This window comes from Spermophilus citellus (assembly GCF_964194105.1).
Source record: "Spermophilus citellus genome assembly, chromosome: 4".
Lineage (NCBI taxonomy): Eukaryota > Metazoa > Chordata > Mammalia > Rodentia > Sciuridae > Spermophilus > Spermophilus citellus.
Genome location: NC_138185.1, coordinates 136,823,499 through 136,845,866, shown reverse-complemented (window position 1 = coordinate 136,845,866; position 22,368 = coordinate 136,823,499).

Here is a 22,368-nt window from a genome sequence, read left to right as displayed (position 1 = left end):
TGGCCCCCACTTAGGTGTGGTGACCAGTATCTAAACTAGAAGCCCTGCAGTTTGGCATGTACCCCCCTTGCAACATCCTCACGATTTAAACCAATAAATTTTAAGTGCGTCAACCCCTTGAACTAACCAATAATTCTTTCCAGATTCTTTCCCGCCACTCGATACACTAATCATGTTTTAGAGTTGTTATTTGATTTTCCCGCGGTGTGTGATGATTTGCTAAGAGATGTTATGATGTATGTGGGGGTCCCTGCCTTCTCCAAAGAATGTATAAAACTACTGCAAATTCTGGGCTCGGGGCCTCTTAGCGTCACCTGTTGCTGTGTGTGTGCGGAGGACCGAGGTAGCTCGCAATAAACACCTCTTTGCTGCTTACATAGATCTTGATCTCTGGTGGGCTTTTGGGGGTCCCGAATTCGAGTATAACAAGTCTATCTATCATGTCTGGACACTGTTTCAGGTGGCCAATTGTCCATTCATGAGGTAGATCTATCTCAACCATCACCACTGCTTATTTTCTTTTTTAGGACCTTCTAGAAGAGATGACTGCTTTCAAATTCCAGTATATATGAGAATTAACCCTTTAATAATTGGTCTCTAAATAAAGACAGCAGGCAATAAAAACAAAGGATACACACACAAACACAAAAAACAAACAAACAAACAAACAAAAAAACTCTTCAGTTAGACAAAACAAAACAAACCAGAACAAAAATACTATAATTTAGTAATTTAGGTGCACAGGAACAAAGGTAAACTTATCAGAAAACTCATGAGCTCAAAAAAGACAGAGGTTTAAAAAAAAAAGACACAGCCATAATTATTCTAGTAAAGAAGCACATGGAATGTCTACATCAGACCAGAGTGAACTTTTGGATGAGATTAGAGTCAGTTCAGATATTTTAAAGAATGTGGGAGCCCATGAGGTCCAGGGAGAGGGTGGGCCTCAGGAAAGGATTCTCAAGAACAAGAAATCCTGTATATATATCAGATCTTTCCATTTTCCTTCCCTGTGAGCATTTAGGGAGGAACTTAGAGCTGAATCCTAGAGTCCAAAGAAAAGAGAAAATTGCCATTATGTCCCACAGTGACTTTGATTTATAAGTGATACTTTTTCTGGTCTTTTAAAAAAAAATTTACTTATTTATTTTGAGGATCAAACCCAGTGTTTCACATGTGCTAGGCAAACACTCTACCACAGAGCCACAACCCCAGCCCCTCTTTTTCTGGTCTTTAATGGTTTGGGGGCAGTTGCTTACACAGCTTACATGCCAGATACAAGCCTCAGAGGGACAGATATCAGATAGGCAGTTAAGGAGCAAGGAAAGCTGCCATTTTAAGAATGAGAAGCAAAGGGCATTAAATAGGGCAAACTGACCCAAAGAAATAGAAGGTAAAATTTTACCTTAGAAATTAATAAGAGATTTGAGATTTGAGAAAAGATCTATTTGGAAGATAGTATTATAATTAAGGATATCATTTATGAGCCATCTTTCTTGATCAGCAAGTTGATATTGTGGCCTGACAGGTATTAACAGGAAGACTGTTTTTGTTTGAAATTCTGGAGATCAAACCAATGTTTAAGAATACATCCCAGAGGAGAGTCAGCTGGTACCAACTGACCATACCACCCAAAATTTTGAACCACTTTTAGAATTTTAGGATAGTCTGAATAACTTCTCACCAAGAGAGAACATTCTGATGTACCTTTGTCTCTAGAATGTCCCCACGTTCAGAGGGATCAAACAAGGAAGGAGATATCTACTACCTTCAGTGTCTTGTAGAGGGAGAAATCTCACCCCTGAACCCATCAGCCAGGAGTCACAATGTACTTGCCCAATGGAGCAAGAATCCCTCACAGGCTGGTTGGACCTGGAGTTCAGAGATGGTGTCAGGGATCCTGGATTTTCAGTGTTCTCATATGGTCTTTGTACCTGAGAAAAGTAGGGCAGGGACTGGGGGAGGTCTTCTGGGAACTGAAACCCCAAAAATAAAAAGGTAGAGGGAGGAAGAAGAGCAAGAGAAAGACCAGAGCGTGAAAGTTCCCTTAATGGGACACCAAAATGCTGTGGGACCTGGGTGATTTCCAGTGCATGGGTGGTGAGAAGAATTCACCAAGACAACAAGAAGCACAGTTAAGAGTTTACTTAGGTGTTCTTTGCTTATGCAGGCAGTTTCTGTTGTATTTGGAGCAGAGGCAGTAAGGGGTTTGCCTGGCTGGCCCCCTATATCCAACCCCCTTCCCACAACCCTTGGGCAGGGCTAAACTCAACGATTGAAGAAATTGAAGTTGCCACCTTCCCCATGTGACAATCACAAGCCCACCAGATTCAAGAAAATTGGCTTCTACCTCTTGATGGGGGAGTGGTTCTAGAAGGTTCTAGAAGAGCATGAAAAGTCATTGCTGCAACTGTATTTTTTTAAAAAACTGCCATAACCTCTATTAAGTTTCTCTCATCCATGAACTACTGTAGTATTGTTATTGGAGTCCTAGGGGTGTAGTTCAGAGTGCTTATCTAACACACCCAAGGTCCTGGGTTCAATTTTTAGTTCCCTAAAACAAACAAAAACACACGGAGAAATTCTCTACTGAAAAGAATATTTTCAATCATACCTCGATTGCATTCTTTCCCTTTATTTGATGAGAATTTTAAGAAATAGAATTTATCATAATTCCTGTGTTAGCAAGTAGCTAACACACTGTAATAAGACTCTTCACTTTTGCATGCAAATGTTCAATGGGTGACTTAAAAACTTGGCATCTCTTGGATTCTAGGAACAAGCTCTGATAGATAAAGATCTTGTGATAAATCAAAGCCTTCCTCCAGGAAACAACTCTTATCACTGTCAAGACCATGCCTGACCAATTCAGGGATAATAATGGACCAGGCAACACCTGATCAAGATCACATGCTTTGACAGCTGTGCAAGGCCTCCAGCTATACAAACCCCCAGCCCTTGCCCTCATTTGCCATTCTATAAAACCTCAAAAGTTGCTGTGCAGTGGCACACATCTGTAATTCCAGATATTTGGGAGGCTGAGGCAGAAGGATTGCAAATGCAAGGACAGCCTGAGCAACTTAGAGAGACCCTGTCTCAAAATAAAAACAAAAAGGGTAAGGATGTAACTCAGTGATAGAGCACCCCTAGGTTCAATTCCCAGTGCCAAAAAGAAAAACTGAAACTTATCAGCCCCTCAAAGACTGGGCTAAGGACATGTCTTCTCACTGTAGCTACACTGATGAATGTTCCTTTCATGCTTTTCACCATTACCTTTTCTGTTTGGTTTTTGAGGCAAGTGGCCATTACTGATTTGTTGGATCTCCAGAGTCAGTCCTCTGGCCCTGGACTCCAATAACAACACTACAGTAGTTCATGGATGAGAGAAACTTAGTAGAGGTTATGGCAGTTTTTTAAAAAATACAATTGCAGCAATGACTTTTCATGCTCATCTAGAACCACTCCCCAGTCAAGAGATAGAAGCCAATTTTCTTGAATTTGGTGGGCTTGTGATTGTCTCATAACTTACAGGATGAGAGGAAAGTGATACTGTTAGATCCTGAAGTCAGGTCATAAGGAGATGCAGCTTTCTCCTCTGTACGTAGAGCACTCCCACTTGGAGCTCTGAGCCTCCAACTCTAAGATTTCTATAGTGAAATTAAAAGCTTGGTTCTTATCCCCAGTGCCAATCCAACAACAAGGACAACGTTTTGAGAAAAAAGAGAAATAAAGTTTTATCGCTTTGCTAAAAAAGGAAAAAGGCAACAGACTCATGTCACTGAGGCTGTTGTTCCAACTGCCAGGAGGAACAGAGGGCCTTAAAAAGGGGGATACCAGGACTGTTTTCCAAGTATCATTATAGTGAACCCAGTTAATATTTAACTTATATCCTTGAAAGAACTGTTGTTCCAGTTTCCAGGTCCGGAGTTTCTCTATTCTTGTGGACAGTGAGTGGAAGGGGAGATAACTTGTCTTAGGACAGGAAGAAAATTTGTTTCCCCCACAACTGGGGAGGGGAAGAGAGAAAAGAGGAAGAAAAAAGAAAACATTTCAGATTTAAAATAAGCTGCCAGTGGTCAAGCAGCAAGGTTTATATTCAAAGCATGAAGTGGATCTATGACATGAAAGGGACCCTGGTTACTTAAGACAGGGTGAGGAAGCCAGGCCATAGAGTCAGCTCTGGAGTCAGCTGTCCTAGAAGTTTCAGACACAGATGAACAATGAATCCAGCCCCAGAAATGTTCACTTCTAACCTGTGCCCATTTTGAATTTGTGACCCACAGAATCTGTGAGCCTATTAGAGTGATTACTGTTTTAGGCCATTTAGGTTTGAGGTGATTTGTTACATAGCCATAATAAGTAAATCAGAAGTTTTTCCAAATTTGCTAATGATTTTTAAATTGCATATATCATCAATGAAGATTTTTGAAATGAAAAGAAGTTCTCAATAACTTTTATTAACTATCCATAATTTTTTAAAAATTTCAAACAGACTAAAGATTGCCATCTATTTGCACTCAAGAAAATATTTAAAAATTGGTGTTGAAAAAAAAGAGGTAGTTAGGCCATAATCCCAGAAACTCAGGAAGCTGAGGCAAGAGGGTCACAGGTTCAAAGCCAGTCTAAGCAACTTAGGCCCTAAGCAACTTAGTGAGACCCGCTCTAAAAATAAAAAAAGGGCTGGGGATATGGCTCAGTGGTAAAGCACCCTGTGTTCAATCCCTGGTACCAAAAAGAGAGAGAGAGAGAGAGAGAGAGAGAGAGAGAGAGAGAGAGTCAGTCAAAGAGTATGCCATTTAACCACAAAATGAAGGGAGAGATTTAGAGTATACCTGGAAGTTGATTACTACAAATACTATGGTATTCAACTTTTTGTGTGATTTTTCTGCTTTTTAAAAGTTGTATTTTTGTGGGATTCCTTTTATTGTTCTAAATAAATATTAACTTAAGTGCCTAATTTTGAATCAACTTGCATAAACTTGAAGCTCCATAAAACATAACCCTGTGGTACACTAATCAAAGCACTTTATAAATAGAACATCTTTATTTATCCTCCAAGCTCTTGGAGGCTGTTACCTCTATTATTCTCATTTTGCAAATTAGAAAACTGAAGCAGGAATTGGTTGAAGAACTGCCCACATGTCACCTGAAAAATCTATCTCAGAGGCAGTGTTCTTACCTCACCTGCAATATGAACTCTCTCTAGAAGCAGAACAGGCAAAAGGGAGCACCAGAGAGTGCTCCTCTCTCAGAATTCCTTTGCCTCTCCCCACCTGGCCTTCCCCATCTCAGGGGTCTTTCCTCACCCCCCATTTTGCCCTCTTGATTTTTCTTCTCTGATTTTTCTTTTTATAAACCTTCCATACATTGGAAATTTGTGTGTGTGATTAAAATTTATTGCATTTGTAACTTACCTATTCTAGCTCATAATTTTAAAAAATAGATTGAGCCAGGTACAGTCGCACATGCCTATAATTCCAAAGACTTGGGAGACTAAGACAGGAGAATTGAAAGTTTAAAGCCAGCCTCAGCAATTTAGTGAGGCCCTAAGCAACTTAGCGAGAATCTGTCTCAAAATTTAAAAAAAAAAATTAAAATTTTTTTAAAGAGCTGGGAATGTAGCACAGTGGTAAAGCACCTCTGGGTTCAATTCCCAGTAATTAAATAAATAAGTTAATTTAATTTAATTAAAAATATTGAGCCTTTTATACTTTTCAAAACATGCATTCAAACTAAACTTTTTTTTTTATTTTATTGTTGGTTGTTCAAAACATTACATAGTTCTTAATATACCATATTTCACAGATTGATTCAAGTGGGTTATGAACTCCCATTTTTACCCCGTATACAGATTGCTGTGTCACATCAGTTACATTTCCATTGATTTACAAATTGCCTTTCTAGTGACTGATGTATTCTGCTGTCTATCCCATTCTCCACTGTCCCCTCACCCCTCCCCTCCCCTCCCCTCCCCTTCTCTCTCTCCATCCCCTCTACTATACTTTTAAAGTATAAATAAAATGCTCTAATGATTTTTATTTCTGGAAGGTAGTTAATCTCATTAGAAAAAGTCTTTCCCTAAACTCCAGTGGTGAACTCCCCCAACCATGGATTTGGCAAGAGAAACCCCACTTAAGCCTACCCACCCCTTTCTAGAGTTTCAGACTAACTGCTTTGTTGCCCGGAGTTCACATGAAAATTTGCCCTCCTTTCTCCATCCAGCATTGAGTCATTTGAAATGTAATTGCTTTTCTGTAAACACCCAACACCAACAGCCCCCAAAGGCAATAACCTGCTTGAGATTAGGAGTTTAGGTAGGGATAACAACTGTGCCACCTGCAAGACTTAGCCCCAGCCAGCTTGCTCCCTTCCTATACCAAGAAGGCAGGACCCAAGGCCTGACAAGTGCTGAGGAGACTTCCCTCTTTCTGGGCACTACACAGGGTGGCAGTGAGAGTGCAGAGGAGGGGGGATGGAGCAGCCCAGCCTTCCCTTCTTTGTCACACTCCTCCTCAATAGCTGTGTTTGCTATCTTTTCTCCTGTAACAGGATTTTAAATACATATAGAAACGTGCTTCCAATGTTCTGGCCCTTTCTCCTATGCACATCTTCCCTCTTTGGCCAGTGACGCCCATTGTTAGACCTGAAGATGAGAGAAAGGTGCTTTCCTTCTGCGTCAAGTCTCAGAGCCAGCTCTCCAGAAGCACACTTGAAGGTTGAATGTTGTGAGGAGAAGAAAGGGTTTTCTAAATTCCAAAATGTTCCTTCTACTTATTATAAGAAATGCTTTGAATTGTGAGCCCTGTGAAGAGAGAGTCCTTAGGGAAGGTGCCCACCCAAAATAAAGTCCCCACACTGCCAGACAAGAGCAGGAAGAAGGCAACTGGTCAAAAATCCAAGTGTTTTAGCTTCCTGCCTCGACCCCAAACCCTGAAGGGGTATTATGCATAAATTAATAATTTGGGTAAAATCCCAAAAATGTAGGCTTGGCCCTCTCTTCACGCATACATCCTGGGAAAAGTCATGTCCTCAGGGAGAGAAGCACCATGTTCCAGTGTCAGTGTCTCCAGCGGTTGTTAAGAAATGCTTGAGGGGGCTGGGGATGTGGCTCAAGCGGTAGCGCGATTGCCTGGCATGCGTGCGGCCCGGGTTCGATCCTCAGCACCACATACCAACAAAGATGTTGTGTCCGCCGAGAACTAAAAAATAAATATTAAAAATTCTCTCTCTCTCTCTCTCTCTCTCTCTCCTCTCTCACTCTCTCTTTAAAAAAAAAACAAACTTAAAAAAAAAAAAAAGAAAGAAATGCTTGAGGAGGGGCTTAGGTAGGGGCAGGGGCAGTGGTCTGGCTCCCTAATCTTCCTAGACCCCCTCGGGGTATGGAAGGAACAGAGTCTAAATTCCTTCTGGGAGTATAGAAATAGCTGAGCTGAGACACTGGGTTCTGCCTGGGGCTGCCATGGAGATGGATGAGGTGGTCAGCCTGAGTCAGGGTCCTGCCCTGACCTGGACAGCATAGGTGTTGAACAATGATCCCACCAGCTGTGGCTTCAGCTTTGGTATAAACAGGAGCCCAAAGGTCAGGCCAAGGAAACCCCAAAAGAATCCAAGTAGATGTTAACTACAATCCCACTCAATCACTTGTTGACTGAAAATAAAATCAAAATAATTCAGAACAAAGAAAATGACATTTACTTAGGGCTAATTAGAATTTCAATCTGGGAAAACAGACAATCTTAAAAATGTGCTCCATGTGCATTCTACTGTCATGTATACTAGTTAAAACAAATAAAAGTGTTAAAAAAAAAAAACTTGCTTGTAGTGCCCAGAAAGAGGGAAGTCTCTTCAGCACTGGTCAGGCATTAGGTCCTGCCTTCTTGGTATAGGAAGGGAGCAAGTTTACTTACTCCAGTAAGAACTAGAGCAAAAAACAAACAAAAAATGTGCTCCAAGCATGGTGCAGTAGCAAAATCTCAGCAGCTCCAGAGGCTGAGGCAGGAGGACCATGAGTTCAAAGCCAGCTTCAGCAACTTAGTAAGCAACTCAGGGAGAACCTGTTGCTAAATAAAATATTTAAAAAGGGCTGGGGGATGTGGCTCAGTGGTTAAGTGCCCCTGGGTTCAATCCCCAGTTCCAAAAAACATCTCTAAGCTGGGCACTGTGGTACACACTACACACCTATAATTCCAGGGACTCAGGAGACTGAGGCAGGAGGTTTGCAAGTTCAAGCCCAGCCTGGGTAATTTAGCAATTCTGTCTTAAAATTTAAAAAAAAAAAAAAAAGAAAGAAAATGAAAGGGCCAGGGATGTGGCTCAGTGGTAAATTATCCCTAGGTTCAATCCACAGTACCACAAAACACAAGAAGAAAAACAAACAAACAAAAAGTACTCTAAGGTTTTACAAAATGAATTTATAGCTTTTGACTACAAGGGGGTTGGAAATTACATCACTTATTAGTCAGGAATTACAATTAGTATTGGCAAAAGTTAAGCTGTTTTATAAGAAAGGAGTTGGGTATAGTCTCAGTCTCTGTCTGTTGAACCTAAGGTCAGTAGAAGTTAACAGTGTTTCAGGTAACTGCTGGTTTGGCTCATTCCAAAAGTCAGCTCACCGGAAAGGACAGGGTAGGGAATGTCCACAGCTCAGTGCAAAGGCTCATCTGTGGACGTGCCTGAGATCTGATTAACAATGGCCTCTTGACTCCATTTTAAGTGCCCTGAACCAATGCTACTCTTCTTGAGTTTTTTCCCTGACACATCCAAGGCCACTGGGGCTCTGCCCTATGCTTAGCTGCCATTTTGGCTACAAGGATGTGGGTGGGAAGAACTCTGAAATAAGTATTTCCTAAAAGAAGCTGAGTTTACCTAAAGCCAAAACTGAAATTTGTTTGGGTGAGGTAGCAAATTTTCATTTTCTGAGCCTATTAGAATCTCCTTACACAATTACCACAAGTTATTAAAAAGAAGACAGAGGGAGGAAGGGTGGGGGAAAGAGAAGAGAATCTAAATGAGATATCCAGAAAAAAATTCACAGAGGAAGCATTCTTTTAGACTTGGAAGATGCGTTGGTGTTTTACTGATTATCACTAACACCGTTTTGCAGTATTCTGAGCTGTTTAAAGGTAGAGTACCATCATTTGTACTGTTGTAAGATGCTACTCCAGAGGTCATCTGGCAGCTGCATTCTGCCTTTTGAGCTGTCTTTAACCTCTTCCCATTTCCCTTCCTTCCCCCTCCCCAGACCTCTCACCACCATCTGTCCAATACTCTCTTCATCTCTCAGCTCCTACAACTGAAACCAAGGGGAAAACCTGAGTGAACCTTCTAGCTTCAGTTGCTTTCTGTCACTCCAGTTTTTGAGGTCTTATGGCTAAGCGGCATACTCCCATTAGTTTGCTATAGACAGTACCTCTCACATGTAGGTTATGATGGTAACAGTTGACTAAGTTGTTTTTTTCAGAATTTGAAGCCACTTTTGTCTATCGTAAGCCAGTTGAAATTAACAATCTTTTATCTGGGCCTGCCCAAGTGTCCGATGGTGACCTTTAACCTTGGAGGGCCAAAACTCTAACATGTTCATTTTCTGAACATGTGTCCTATGAAGAGCAATCAAGTTTGATTACACATGCATGGACCACCAACTATTTCACTTCCTTACCTCCAGTCACCTTTCCCCAGGCCTCAGACCACCCTGCTTATTTATTCAACCCTGTCCTTCTGAGAGGTAGACTCCTATCTCCTTGTGTTTGGCACCCTGGGCATAAACTCTTTTCTGAAAAATGTGATGAGCTTACTGTGACAGAGCAGGTATAACAGGCCTGGTTTGCTGACACAACTCCCCTATCTCCTCCCATATCCTACTGCCAGCTAGTACTCACAAAAAGTTGAGCCCCATAGCCCTCCAAGGCAGGTAGAGGCTCCCACAAAGCATGGGAAAAGTTGGGCACCTCTCAGAAGCCCACTACAGCACAGAGGAGCAACATAGATGAATAGACCACAAAGGCCCACTCCTGGAAGCTTTGAATAGCATGGAGGGGACCAGCTCCATCAGAGGGTGCCCTTCAGAGGATACTAGGAGAAGAAGGCACTGAAATCAGAGGTGTTACAGCCAGCCTGCTGCAACATAAGGCCCTAGAAACCTTTCTTTCAGCATTTAAAATATGAAATCCAGACTGGGAATGTAGCTCAGTGGTAGCAGGCCTGACTAGCATGTGCAAGGCCCTGAGTTCAATCTCCAGCATCACAATAAAAATATATATATATATATGGAATAAGAATCTTCACATCTTTTTAAAAATTTTTTCTTAGTTGTAGATGGACACAATACCTTTGTTTATTTATTTCATTTGTATGTGTTGCTGAGAATCAAACCCAGGGCCTCACACGTGCTGTACTGCTGAGCTACAACCCCAGCCCCAGAATCTTTATATCTTGAGGCCACTATCAAGATGTAAAGATCCTCTTCTATTATAATAATCATGTACACTCTAGTTAAATACTTTCTGAATACCTGAACTATAAACATGGCAGTTTTGAATATGTTGCCTGAAGAGAATATGTTCTCTGTATATGATGAATCTAAAGATCAAGACAGTAAATGTTTTCTTTAAAAACAAAAAAAGTAAAACCCTAGCTAGATCTTAAAAGATTACAACCACTACAAAAATATATTAAATACATTTTATGAAGATGCCATCAATATTGGACATGGATCACAAGACAGGAGTTTTGGAGTTGAAATCTGTGGTTCTAGTAGGGGTTCTGTAGAAGCAGCCCTTTCCATATACCTTGAAAACTATGCGACCAGCATTGGCTCTTGGGAACAGCTTGCTATTGAAGAGTTTGCAAGATCTCTTCTTGTTATTCCTAATACACTGGCAGTTAATGCTACCCAAGACTACACAGATCTGGTTGCAAAGTTAAGAGTTTTTCATAATGAGGCTCAAGTTAATCCAGAACATAAAAATCTAAAATGGATTGGTCTTGATTTGATCAATGGTAAACCTCAAGACAACAAGCAAGCTGGAATGTTTGACCCAACCGTAGTTAAGGTGAAGAGCTTGAAATTTGCAACAGAAGCTGCAATTACCATTCTTTGGATTGATGACCTTATTAAATTATACCCAGAAAGTAAAGATGATAAACAAGGAGATTATGAAGATGCTTTTCACTCTGGGGCCCTTGATGACTGATCTGATCTCCCTTTTATTTATAACAATGTTAGATGCAATGTCCTGTACCTTGAGTATTATACATTAAAGTACAGCATGCTATCAACTTTTTAAAAAGATGCCATCAATAATTAAATAAGGAGTACTATTATTAGGATATGAAGGACCCAGAGAAAAGTTAGAAGCTTGAAAGTTTGAAGTTTGAAAATTTTAAGTCAGCTTCAACTAGCCCTTTACCATTTTCCTTGCTCAAATAGATTCAGAGGGATCTTTTCTAGCTGGAATTATTGGCTCTTGGCTTCAAAGTAATATCTTTGAAACACTTGATGTCTTAAGATCATACTTTTCTGAATATTAAATAGTATTAATATCATTTGAACCCAGCAGTCTCACCGCATTCACCTTGACACCTGTCAGTGGTGAGGCACCTACAGTTAGGCTGCTGTATGGCCTATACCCCAGCTTCTCCTGGTCTTCATAAAGTGGGGTAGAGGAGTGAGACAACCCCCCTTTGTCAGAATGAGCAATATAATGAATGAGCAGAATGAGCTTTCTCTTCACCAATATAAAATCTGCTGACCTTGGAGAGGCTCAAAATGATTGGTGGATCCAAGGGACTGGGGAATGAGAAACAGTGGGATTAGCAAACGAGACTTGCTCAAGTGAAAAGATGCATCTGTGAAAAAGCCAAGAATTCAGACCAGGCTTACACACCCATACACACACACACACACCACACACTCACTCACATTCACTCATACACCAGTTAGCTGCCAGGAGCAATGAGCCATATTTGCATAGGGTGGCAGTTCAAAGAGATGACTGTAAATTATTAGGGAGGAACCTACACAGAATCACCAGCTGGAGCTGAGCCAGGGTGGGTCCAGCACCATATGGCCATCAGGAAACTGGTCAGAGAAACATACCTTACAGATGGAATGCGGTGTGAAAGAGGCCAGACTCAGAAGAGCACATACTGCCTGTTTCCATGTTTGTAAGTTGTAGAATGGACTATATCAATCTATGGTAATAAAAGTTAAAATTGTGGCTACCTTTGGGTGGGGGTATTTTATGGAAGGAGGCACAAGGGAAACTTCATTCATGATGAAAATGTTCTAAATCTTGATTGGGGATGGTGGTTACTCAGATAAAAATATATGTAAACAGTCATCCAGTCATACATATATGATCTTGTATTTTATCTAATATTTATGCTCAATAGAAAAAAGTTAAAACTGCAGTCAAGGGCAGGGTGGAGGCAGAGAGCTAAAAAGCAAGCCAAGCCATGGTCCAAACCCAAGAAAGACTCTGGCACCTTGAAAGGTGCAGAAGCCAGAAGAAAACTTAAAAAAAAAACTGTATAATTGATGTCTTTACAGGGGTAAAAAGATGATGCATTTATGCAAAAAAGGGGAAATGCTATGAAATGGAATGTTCTAAGAATATAAAGAGTCCTTGTATATTAAAGATATGATGGCAGAAGAAAATAAAATTGATAGAAGAATTAGGGGATAAAGGTGATAAAATATCCCCAGAAAAGCAAAATGAAAAACCTCCCATGGAAATGGGAAGTTTAAGATAAGAAGTCTCAGAGGAGCATGTCAGGAAGTCCAGTGTCTTTCTGTTAGGAAAAACAGGGCTGGATAATAGAGGAAACAATTAGAGAAAATTATTGAAGAAATAATATAAGAAAATATTGAAGAACCACAAGAACCTCCAGGTTAAAAGGGTTTGCTGAGTACACAGAACACTAAACAAACAAACAAAAAAATACCCAAACCAAAGCACATTATGAAATTTCAGAGACCCGGAAATAAAAATAACAGAAAGACAAAGGTCACATAAAAAGGGCTAGAATATCATAATGAGACTGAACTTATAGGTAGCAATAACGGAGCTTAGAAGACCACATAGAAATGTTCTGATGGAAAATTATTTCCAGTTTTATTCCCAGTCAAAAATGAGAATAGAGGCTGGGCACGGTGGCGCATGCCCATAATCCCAGTGGCTCAAGAGGTTGAGGCAGCAGGATCTCGAGTTCAAAGCCAGCCTCAGCAACTTAGTGAAGTCTTAAGCAACTCACTGAAACCCTGCCTCTAAATAAAATATTTAAAAGGGCTGGGGATGTGGCTCAGTGGTTAAGTGCCTCTGGTTTCAATCCCTGGTACCAAAAAAAAAAAAAAAATGAGAGTAGAGCCAGGCATGGTGGCACACCCTATAATCCTAGCAACTCAGGAGGCTGAGGCAGGAGAATTGCAAAATAATAAAAAGGACTAGGGATGTAGCTCAAAAGTAGAACACCCGTAGGTTCAATACCCAGAACCACCAAAAAAAAAAAAAAAAAGAGTAGAATGCATATTGCAGAAATGTTACCAGAGCTATAATCACCCAGGGAACTTGTTAATTGTGATTCAGTGGGTCCAGAGTGGCATTTCTGAAAAGCTCTTAGGTGATGTCATTGTTGCTGGTCCCTAGAGTACATTTTTTAAAGTGAGGTACTAAAGGACGTGTTCCCCAAAAACAAGACAATGAGCCAAGGAAGAGGAAGGAATAGGATGTGGGAAACAGGATGCAACATAAAAGCAATAGCCAGGATGATGATGAAGGAAATTCTAGGATAAACGGAAAGCAGTCTATCATGGGACATAAAGGAATACCAAAAGAAGAAGGAAGGCAGGGCACAGTGGCACAGGTCGGTAATTCCAGCAAATTGGGAAGTAGAGGCAGGAGGATTCCAAGTTTGAGGCTAGCTTCAGCAACTTAGTAAGGCCCTAAGCAACTTAGTGAGATTCTGTCTCAAAAAAAATAAATAAATAAAAAGGACTGTGGATGTAGCTAAGTGGTAAAGGGACCCTGGGTTCAAAAAAAAAAAAAACAAAAACAAAAACAAAAAAACCAAAGAGAAGGAAGTTGAAGAAGAAAACACCAGGGCTGTGGTTGTGGCTCAGTGGTAGAGTGCTCGTCTAACATGTGTGAGGCAGTGGGTTCTATCCTCAGCACCACATAAAAACATAAATAAACAAAATAAAGGTATTGTGTCCATCTACAACTAAAAATTTTTTTTTATAAAAAAGAAGAAGAAAAAACAAATTAAGCTGATTACCTGATATGTCAAGAGAAAATTTACACTGCTGGTGGAGAGTTTGAGGGCAAATTAGTGATAGTAACATAGAAAACTAAGCAAATAAAAGTGAGTAACCATTAAGCTCAAGGAAATCTAAAGAGTAAAAGGATCCCCAGGGTATATAAAGAACTCAAAAAACTTAACAGCAAAAAAGCCAATCGATAAATGTGAAAGGATGGGGCTGGGGCTGGGGCTCAGTGGTAGCATATTTGCCTGGCATGTATGAGGCACTGGGTTCAATTCTCAGCACTGCATATAAATAAATAAAATAAAAGTCAATCAACAACTAAAATAAAATGGGCAAAGGAACTGAACAGACACTTCAAGAAGAAGAAATACGATTGGTCAACAAATATATGAAAAAATGTTCAACATCACTAGCAAATAGAGAAATGCAAATTGAAACTACACTGAGATTTCATCTCACTCCAGTCAGAATGGCAGTTATCAAGAATACAAGTAACAATAACGTTGTGAGGATATGGAGGAAAAGGTACACTTGTACATTGCTGGTGGAACTGCAAATTGGTGCAACGACTCTGGAAAGCAGTATAGAAATTCCTCAGAAAACTTGGAATGGAACCACCATTTGACCCAGCTATCCCACTTTTCAGTGTATACACAGAGGACTTATAATCAGCATACTACATTGATGCAGCCTCATCAACCAATTCACAACAGCTAAACTATGCAGCCAACCTAGGTACCCTTCAACAGATGAATGGATAAAGACAATATGGTATACATATACTATGGAATATTACTCAGCCATAAAGAAGCATGACATTATGGCAATTGCAGGTAAATGGATGGAACTGAAAACAATCGTGTTAAGGGAAATAATACAATCCTCAAAAAACAAAGGCCGAATATTCTCTCTGATACAGATGGGAGGGGGTGGAAGGGAGTGGGGGAAAGGGGGACGAGAATGGGAAAGACAGTAGAATGAATCAGACATAATTTTCATATATTACTATAGGACCAGTGTAACTCCATATCATGTACAATCACAAAAATGGGAAGTTATACTCCATGTATGTATGATATGTGAAAATACATTCTGCTGTCATATATAACTAAAAACTACTGAATAAATAAAATAAAGAATAAAAGGGCTGGGGATGTAAATCTGTGGTAGACCTTTTGCCTAGGAAGCATGATGCTCTGGGTTCAATTCCAAGAACCACAAAAATAGATAGATACATAGATAGATAGATAGATAGATAGATAGATAAATTAAATACAATTATATAATCACAATAACATAAACAAACAAATATTGATCAAAATTATAACAATATTGGGTAGTAGAGAAAGGATATGGTAAAAGAACTGCTAAATAATTAAGAAATAATACTATAAGCATGTTATTTATAAATATGGAAATAAATACCTAAAGAAATAACTAAAAGAGTTCAATGCAATTACTGCTAAGTGAATAGGTGTGGGCAGGGAACAAATGTTTTATCATTTTAAGAATTATAAAACTATTTGATTTTTTCAAAAATAAGAACAGCTGGACATTTTGGCACATGCCTGTAATCCTAGAGACTCTGGAGGCTGAGGCAGGAGGATCGCAAGTTTGAGGACAGTCTGGGCAACTCAGTGAGACCTTGTCTCAAAATTAAAAACAAAAAGGGCTGGAGATATTGCTCAGTGGTAGAGCACTAATGGATTCAATCCCTGGTAACATATATAGACACAGAAAAGGTGCCTTGATCAGAATAAAATTAAAATTTCAAAGAACATTATTTGAAAATGTGGATGCTTTTGTCATTAATAATAAATCATAACACTCATCACAACTCATTGCCACCCTAGAGTTTCAGGACCCACTGCTGCAAAACACAGCTCAGAGGCAGTTCATTTCCGGAAGACATTCAGTTCCAGGAGAGCCACAGGGACAGGAAATATTTGGAATACACTAATAGCAAGTGCTAGAGATGGTTTTGAAACTTCCTGACATCAATTGAGACATTCAGCAGGTTCCTGAATGAGGTAATACCATGTTGTGCCGATTATTTCTCATACTTTGTCCTTCCTAGATTTATTTCATAAGTAGCAGCAATATTTATCCCATTACCCAATGGATTAGTAAAGACTTTTGCAAGTAGCAAAAACCAAACTCAAACTGGCTTAAGCAGAAAAGAAATACATGGGGAGCCAGGTATGGTTTGAAGCTTAAATGTCCTCCCAAAAGTCTTGGTTCCCAGTGTAGCAGTGTTCATAGGTAAGGCTTTGGGGCAATTAGATCACAGGGGCTCTGACCTCATCAATGGATTGATTCATTGATGGATTCATATCATAATGGGTTTGGGGAGAGGGACTTTATATAAAAGTGCCCTGCCCCCCCCCACACTTCTTCCTGGCCACCACAGGGTAAGCAGCTTTCTTGCATCATGTCTTTTGCTACAGTGTTCTGCCTCACAGGCCCAAACAATAGAACCAAGTGATCATGAATGGGAAGCTCTGAAACTGTAAGCCAAAATAAATCTTTCCTCCTTTTAAGTTGTTTATCTCAGAGTTTTGGAGGGTGGGGTGGGTGGGGTGGGTACCAGGGACTGAACTCCGGGGCATTTAATCACTGAGCCCCATCCCCAGCCTTATTTTGTATTTTATTCAGGGTCTCACTGAATTGCTTAGTGCCTCACTTTTTCTGAGGCTGGCTTTGAACTCAGCCTCCCAAGCCTCTGGATTACAGGAGTACACCACTGTGCCTGGCTATCTCAGATATTTTGTCACAGTGATATAAAGTTGACTAACACAGCCTGGGAAAAGCCTAGGTTCAAATCCTGCCTTCAACATGTACCATTATGTGGCATGAATGAGACACTTAAATTGCCTAAAGAATGAAGATAATGAGATCTGGGGCTGTAGCTCAGTGGCAGACTGCTTTCCTAGCATGTGTGAGGCACTGGGTTCAATCCTCGGCACCACATAAAAATAAACAAATAAAATAAAGGAATTCTTTCCACCTACAGCTACAAAAAATTTTTAAAAAAGAATGAAGATGATGATAGTATTGTGAATATGAAATGAATTAACATTGTCAAGTATTTATAATAGTGCCTTGTTGAGAGCCACAGCCGAAGGGGCTCCAGCAAACTTCCAGCTGCCAGCAAACTTTCAGACTGCCGCTGATGATTGGCTCACAGCGGCCCCAGCAACATCTAGCTGATTGGCTCCTCTGTGGTGATGCTCATTGGGCTGTTTCCCCGCCCTTTCAGACTGCCAGCTGATGATTGGCTCACAGCGGCCCCAGCAACATCTAGCTGATTGGCTCCTCTGCGGTGATGCTCATTGGGGGACTTCTTTGGCTCCGCCCATGTGACCCAGCCAATCGGGCTCAAGAGCAGGAGGCTTGTGGGAGGTGGTGAGGCTTGTGTTTGTGTGAGAGGCTTGTGGGAAGCCGGTGGTGGCAATTGGGCTCTGAGGGTTTTTCCTGAGGAGCTATTTTGTTTGGCCTGTGTGGTTCTAAAAATAAAGTTCGTTTCTTTTGAATTGTGCCCAGCCAGACTGCGGCATTTGGTGGCTCACACGGGAACGACTGAGGGTAAGTGATAAGGTAAACTGCTCGCCCCTGAGGGCAGGGCAAGAGGATAGGTAGCCATTTTAAGATTCCTCTTTTGTTTTGCTTCACTTTTGTTTTAAGTTGCCTGTCCCTAGAGATGAGTGAGACGGAAGAAAAACCGCTCACATCTGAGGAAAAACTATTTATGTCTGAGGAACAGATAGGGAGAAAGGACGGATGGACATGTCAGGAGGATAGAAAGGCTATAATGATTTTGTGTTGTTCCATTTTTATTTCATTTTGTCTCGGTTTTGTTTGGTGTTATCTTGTTGGGTTGTATTATAGTAGAAATATGGGATCAGAAATTAGTAAAAAACAAACCAAAAGAGTGTTAAGTAAATTGTTAGAGGAAGGAGGCATCCCAGTAAAATCAAGAGCAGTCAGGGCATACGTTGATACAATACAAAAATGTAGCCCATGGCTTTTTAAGGGGGAGTTGTTAAATATATCACAATGGAACCATCATGGTGAATATTTAAAAAGAGTAGAAAAGAAAAGCCCAGGAACTCTGCCAGTTGGCACATTGCCATTGTGGACATTCGTATCTTGTTTGCTTAGTCCAAAACCTTCAGTTCAGACAATGGTAGAGGAAGGAGAAGACATATTGATTCAAGTAAAAGAGAAGGTCTCTCGAGCTAGTCAGACAGAGGAAGAAAGTTTAGAGCAGAAAAAGCCATCAGGGGAAAAGTTACAACAGGAGACTGCTAATAACACCTTTCTATCACCAGAGGGCGTAAGGGTCCAACCAACAGCGCCGCCTCTACAGGAGACTGCTACTAACACCTTTCTATCACCAGAGGGCGCAATTGTCCAACCAACAGCGCCACCTCCATATGCTGGGAGGCTCCAACCCCCGCAGTTGATAGTTGGGATCCTGAGACAGGATCTCAAATATTAACATGCCCTGTATTTGAGGCAGGAGGGCAGCGAATTCACCATGCTTTAAATTTCAAAACAGTGAAGCAGCTAAAAGAGGCTGTAACAACCTATGGTCCTCAAGCACCCTTCACTGTAAGCTTGGTCGAATCCATTAACAACTTGAACATGACACCAGCAGATTGGGCTAATATGTGTAAAGCTGTGCTAAATGGAGGACAATACCTGTTATGGAAGGTTGCCAATGAGGAATTTTGCAAGGAGACGGCTAGGCAAAATGCAGCAGCTGGTTATCCTCCGAGAAATCTAGATATGTTGTTAGGAAAGGGACCTTATGAGGATCAGCAGCAACAAATTGCATATGATCCTGGCATATACGCACAAATTGCTGTAGAGGCGGTTAGGGCATGGAAGACTTTACAAGGACATGGAGGTTTACAAGGTCAATTATCTAAGATAATACAAGGAGCTAATGAATCTTACGCTGAATTTGTAGATAGTCTTATTCAAACAGCTACCAGAGTTTTTGGGAATACAGAACAAGCAATGCCATTAATAAAATAACTGGCTTATGACCAAGCAAATCGTTGGTGCAGAGATATCATTAGACCATGGAAACATGAAGATTTAAACACATATATTAAATTATGTAGAGACATTAATGAACAAGAACAAGTCGTGGCAGCTACAGTAAAACAGGCTTTAGATGCCAGGCCAAGAACATGCTACAATTGTGAACAAACAGGACATTTTAAAAGGAATTGCCCCATAGGAAGAGGGTTTAACAAAACTAGGTATCAAAGGAGTAGAATACCAGGTATTTGCCCACGATGCCATAGAGGGAGACATTGGGCTAATGAATGCCATTCTCAAACCACCATAGAGGGCACTACCTTATCAAAAAATGAACAAGGACCAGGTGTTTATTCACGATATCGTGGAGAAAGGCATCGGGCTCCATTGCCAAAAAATGGACAGGGGGCCCAATGCTCCGGGGCCCAAAACCACAAATATACGAAGCACTGGAGGAACCCAGAAACCCCATCAGGGTAGTGCCCAGGACACATTGTCCATCATATCCCTCATCAGACAAACCAGAGGGAGCACAGGGTTGGACATCTGCGCCTCCACCAGATCAGTACTAACTCCAGAGATGGGAGTTCAAATCATTCCCACAGGGGTAAAAGGATCTCTTCCCAAAGGAACAGTAGGCTTATTATTAGGACGCAGCTCTTCTACTCTAAAAGGACTTATGATAAGTCCTGGGGTAATTGATACCGATTATGAAGGTGAAATAAAAATTATAGCCAGTTCTCCAAAGGGTATATCAGTAATTTCACCAAGAGATAGAATAGCACAGTTACTAATAATACCAAGCCTACATGATAAATTTTCCAGTCGTGCTGTAGAAAGAGGTTCCAAGGGATTAGGCTCCACAGGTATAGATTGGGCTATGCTTTCTTTAAATTTAGATTCTCGCCCCATGCTAAAACTAAATATTCAAGGACATGAATTTAATGGGCTACTGGATACAGGTGCAGACCTTAGCATCATCTCTCATCAAGAATGGCCAAAACATTGGCCATTACAACAAGCCACTCAAATGCTTTGAGGCCTAGGAGTGGCGACAAATCCCCATAGAAGTGCAATGGTATTAGATTGGAAGGCTCCTGAAGGATGTGAAGGAACTATACAACCATATGTATTGGATCATCTTCCTGTAAATTTATGAGGATGAGATGTCCTAGATCAATTAGGTTTGACATTAACAAATAACATCAATCAAAATGCACCCACTATTATGACTAGAAAAGGTTTTAGGAAAGGAAAAAGATTAGAAAAACAACAACAAGGTATAGCAGCACCAATACAAGTCAAATTTATGTTAAAAAAGTAATCCAGCCACTTAGAAATCAAAATCCTGAACTACAATTATTTCACTATATGGATGATGTATTAATAGCACACAAAGATAAAAACACATTGCTAGAATGTTATGCCACACTTACAAACTTATTAAAAAAATATAATCTAGAGATAGCAATAGATAAAGTACAATTAAATTTTCCAATTAATTATTTAGGAGTTCTATTATCTTCAACCATGGTCCGTCCACCAAAAATTCAAATACGAGTAGATCAACTCAAATCACTTAACGACTTTCAAAAGTTATTAGGAGACATAAATTGGATAAGGCCTTATCTAGGTATACCAACAGGAGAGTTGGGACCTTTATTTGATATCCTAAAAGGTCCATCAGATCCAAATTCACCCCGAATGTTAACGCCTGAAGCAAGAAAGGCATTAAAAATCATTGAAACATATATGGAAAATAAGCATTTGGATAGAATTGATATAAGTTTGCCTTTATTATTTATTGTACTACCAACAAAAAATATTCCTACAGGAGTATTTTGGCAAGAAGGTCCATTATTATGGATACATTTATCTTATTCTCCTAACACTATTCTTACTAGGTATCCTGAGGCTGTAGGACAATTAATACTCAAAGGAATAAAAGCAGCAAAGGGAGTGTTTGGAATTTCTCCCAATAAAATTATTACTCCATATACTATGAATCAAATTGATGAGTTAGCTAATGAGTTAAATACTTGGGCAATAATCATGTGCAAATCTAATGTTTCATTTGATAACCACTTACCAACTAATCCTTTATTGTCTTTTTGGTCATTGCATCCTGTAATTTTTCCAAAAATGACAAGAAAAACACCTATTATGAATGTTCCAAATATATTCACTGATGGGTCAAATAATGGTACAGCAGCAATAGTTACACCTGATCAAACTTTTACATTTTTAGTACCCAAACAATCAGCTCAAAAGGTAGAGCTTAATGCAGTATTACAAGCTTTTGTGATGTTTAAAGATTCTGTATTTAATTTATTTTCCAATAGTCAGTATATAGTTAATGCTATAGTATCCCTTGAAGATGCTGGTAGGATTTCCCCTTCCTCTACTGTTTTCTTTTTGCTTTCCACTATACAAAGTCTAATCTGGGACAGAAAAGATCCATTCTTTATAGGACATATCAGGGCACATACAGGATTGCCTGGAGCCCTTAGTTTGGGCAATGATTTAGCAGATAAAACTACACATGACATACATATTTTCTCTACACTAGAAGAAGCTATAAATTTTCATAGAAGGTTCCATGTCAATGGTAATACTTTACAAAAGCATTTTAAAATAACTAAGGAACAAACTAAACAAATAATAAAACAATGTCAAAATTGTGTGACCTTTTTACCACAAGTTAATCTTGGAGTCAATCCTAGAGGACCGATACCTAACCATATTTGGCAGATGGACGTCACACACTTGCCAGAATTTGGAAAATTAAAATATTTGCATGTTACAGTTGATACTTCTTCTGGATTTTTGATGGGCTCCCTTCATGCCGGAGAAAAAACTAAAGATGTTATAGCTCATTGCTTACAAAATTTTGCCACTGTGGGCGTTCCAAAACAGTTAAAAACAGATAATGCCCCTGGTTATACTTCTACCTCTTTTAAACAATTTTGCTCATCATTTGGCATTACTCATATAACAGGAATCCCATACAATCCACAGGGACAAGGCATAGTTGAAAGAGCTCATCAAACTAT